This window comes from Arachis stenosperma, chromosome 6 (assembly GCF_014773155.1).
Source record: "Arachis stenosperma cultivar V10309 chromosome 6, arast.V10309.gnm1.PFL2, whole genome shotgun sequence".
Classification (NCBI taxonomy): domain Eukaryota; kingdom Viridiplantae; phylum Streptophyta; class Magnoliopsida; order Fabales; family Fabaceae; genus Arachis; species Arachis stenosperma.
The window spans coordinates 93,821,530-93,824,969 of NC_080382.1; the positions used below are offsets into that span (position 1 = coordinate 93,821,530).

General features: G+C 41.7%; 1 non-coding gene across 1 annotated transcript; it reads right to left on the minus strand.

Annotated features, from left to right (window-relative positions):
* Positions 1 to 835: 835 nt before the first annotated feature.
* LOC130938213 (small nucleolar RNA R71) lies at positions 836 to 943 on the minus strand. Its single transcript, XR_009069387.1, has one exon. It is a non-coding gene; the product is annotated as a small nucleolar RNA R71 (small nucleolar RNA).
* Positions 944 to 3,440: the final 2,497 nt, after the last annotated feature.

Here is a 3,440-nt window from a genome sequence, read left to right on the forward strand (position 1 = left end):
TCTGCAACTCATTGGGAGACGACCTGGGACTTAAACTCCCAGTAATTTTAATTTAAACTTTCTGTGACACATTTCTAAATTGATAGACAGATTCTCGGTGAGTTAAGAACTATACTTGCAACGTAACTATTTTAATAAATTTTTAATTCACCAGCTTCTGCATCTCCATCAATTTTTGGCGCCGTTGCCGGGGAGTTGCAATAGAGTGCTTATTTTATTAATTAGAATTTATTTATTTGCATTTTATTTAATTTTGCTACTATGAGCTGCGTATTTCTTCCGTCAAATGACACGTTCACCTCCTGATCCGCGCTTGCTAATATTCGATCCTGAAATTGAAAGAACAATTTCACGAATAAGGCGAGAACAGCGTAGGTTAATCCGCTCTGAGGGCGGATCTGAAAGTGAATCTGAGGAAGAAACCAGCCCCCGTTCTACTGATTCGGTTGTTTTATGTGCAGAAAACATGGTAGCTAGAAGAATTACCATTCAGGAGGAAGGAGCTTCTGATTTTACACTGCAACCGTTTCAAGCGCATCATCCAGCGGTAGCTACAGATTTTGAAATAAAGACCGCACTGCTAAATTTGATGCCGAAGTTTCATGGCCTACCTGCTCAAGAGCCTATCAAGCATTTGAGAGATTTCCAGGCAGCCTATTCTACTGTCAGGCGTGATGGCGCTGATGAAACTTCAATTCTGCTGAAAGCTTTTCCGTTCTCTCTTGAGGGAAAAGCAAGAGAGTGGTACTACACTCAACCTCTAGCAAACGTATCCAACTGGGATACACTCAGAAAGGAGTTCCTGGAGAAATTCTTCCCATCTGAAGTTACTGATAAACTGAGGAAGGATATCTCTACAATTGTTCAGGATGACAGTGAAACTCTCTTTGAATACTGGGAACGCTTCAATAATCTTCTGGAAGCATGTCCCCACCACATGATTGACAAGATCGTGCTACTCAGCTATGTCACACAAGGTATGAGGCCCCAAGATAAGACCACATTGGAAAGTGCCAGCAATGGGTCTATGAAGAAGTACAAGACCACTGATGAAGCTTGGCAATTGATCAGTGATTTAGCTAAATCTACTCGGAACCACAGACAGAAGCAAGGCCGTTCAAGGGCCGTTGCAGAAGTATCTTATGGCATAGAAACTGCTACTCTAAATCGAAGCATCTGTGAAATGACCAACCTGCTTAAGCAAATGCAGTTAAATCAACAAGCTCAGCAAACTCAACCGCAGCAAAACCAACAACTAGTCCCACAAAGAATTTATGGAATTTGCGCTGATTACAGCCATTACACTGATGAATGCCCGCAGCTCCAACAAGAAGACAACATGGTGGCATCCACTCACAACTTCTATGACCGCCCCAACCAAGGGTACAATCAAAGTGGAAATAATAACCATGGATGGCAGGACAATTCAAACCAGAATTGGAGGGACAACAATAATAGGGGAGGCAGAGATAATCAGGGAAATCAGAGGTGGAATAATTACAATAATAGGCAGCAAAATCAACCTTACCGAGCACCTCACCTGAGGCAAAACCAAGGACCACCGAACAATCAGCAGCAAACCCCCCAAATTACTCATTCTTCTGTATCTTCTAATGAAGAATTATTACAAGCTTTTGAGAAAAGACAACTGGCCATGGAAAATACCATTGTGAACAGTATTAACGCCAGTCTAAATGGTTTCACCTCTACTCTGCAAGTTTTTATCACACAACTTGGTTCAGCACAAAATTTCAATAACCAACCTTCAAGCACCACTGGAATCCCCTCTCAACCATTACCCAATCCAAAGGGAGGCATTAATGCCATCACCCTGAGGTCTGAAACCATACTGCAGGAGAGGAATCAGGAGGAACCAAACTCACCAGAATACGCCTCAGCTGAAGAGGTGGTAGAAATCGAAGATGTTAGAGAGGAAGAGGATATACAGGGTATAGTTGAAGAAGAGATAGCTCCACCACAGGAAGAAGCACAAAAAGGTGCAGGCACCACAGAAAACACTACTCCCATTCCATTTCCACAACTTGCAAGGAAGCCTAGGAAGCAGCTGGAACCTGATCCTAAAATGGTAAAAATATTCAAAAAGGTTGAGGTAACTATTTCCCTTTTTGATGTTATTCAGCAAGTACCTAAATATGCAAAGTTTCTAAAAGACTTATGTATCCATAAAGATAAAATTAATGAATTAGAAACTATTCCTTTAGGTAGTTCTATATCTGCTTTAATGGGAGGATTACCTGAGAAATGTAGTGATCCAGGTCCTTGCATAGTTAGTTGTACTATTGGTGGTGTAGTAATTTATGATTGCATGTGTGATTTAGGAGCATGTGTCAGTATAATGCCTTTGTCTATATATGATGTTTTAAGGCTCCCTCCCTTAAAAAGGTCGGCAGCTCATTTTGTGTTAGCAGATAAAAGCATTATTACAGTTGCTGGAGTTGCTGAAGATGTTTTGGTGAACATTAAAGGGCTCACATTTCTCACTGATTTTTATATCTTGGAGATGCCCCATAATGACTCAGATAAGCCATCATCAATCCTACTTGGAAGACCATTCCTGAAGACATCAAAATTCAAATTGGATGCTTTTTCAGGGACATACTCCTTTGAAATAGATGGCCGCATAGTAATCTTCAATCTGAATGGAGTCATTGACAACCCCCCAGAAGATCGTTCTATCTTCCAGTGTGATGTCATAGACGAAAGTGTGGCTGAAGTTCAAAAGGAAGAGTTTGAAGAGAGGCACACTGGACAAGGTCCAAGTGTGGGGACCCTCTTAACTGACAATGAGGACACTTCACCATTTTCACAAGCCCCAGATAACCCAGAGCCTGCCCATGATCAAAAGTTAGAATTGAAACCTCTCCCTCCACATCTCAAATATGCTTACCTTGAGGATGAGCAGAAGTTTCCGGTTATTATTGCAAGAAAACTGACTTCTCAACAAGAAGAACAGCTACTTGATGTGTTGAGGAAGCATAAGAAGGCAATAGGGTGGAGTTTGGCAGACATAGTGGGAATCAACCCTCAAATATGCGAGCATAGAATATTTTTAGAAGAGGGAGCACGACCTGTCCGTCAACCACAAAGAAGATTGAATCCTACCATCTTGGAAGTTGTCAAAAAGGAAGTGACAAGACTATTGGAGGCCGGTATCATATATCCCATTTCAGACAGTGAATGGGTGAGCCCAGTGCAAGTGGTGCCCAAGAAGTCCGGAGTCACTACAGTGAAAAATGAGCATGGAGAGCTCATAGCAACTAGAGTTCAGAATGCTTGGAGAGTCTGCATTGATTACAGGCGTCTCAACCCAGCTACTCGTAAGGATCACTATCCACTTCCATTTATTGATCAAATGCTGGATCGCCTGTAAGGTAAATCGCATTATTGCTTTTTAGATGGTTATACAGGTTATTTCCAGA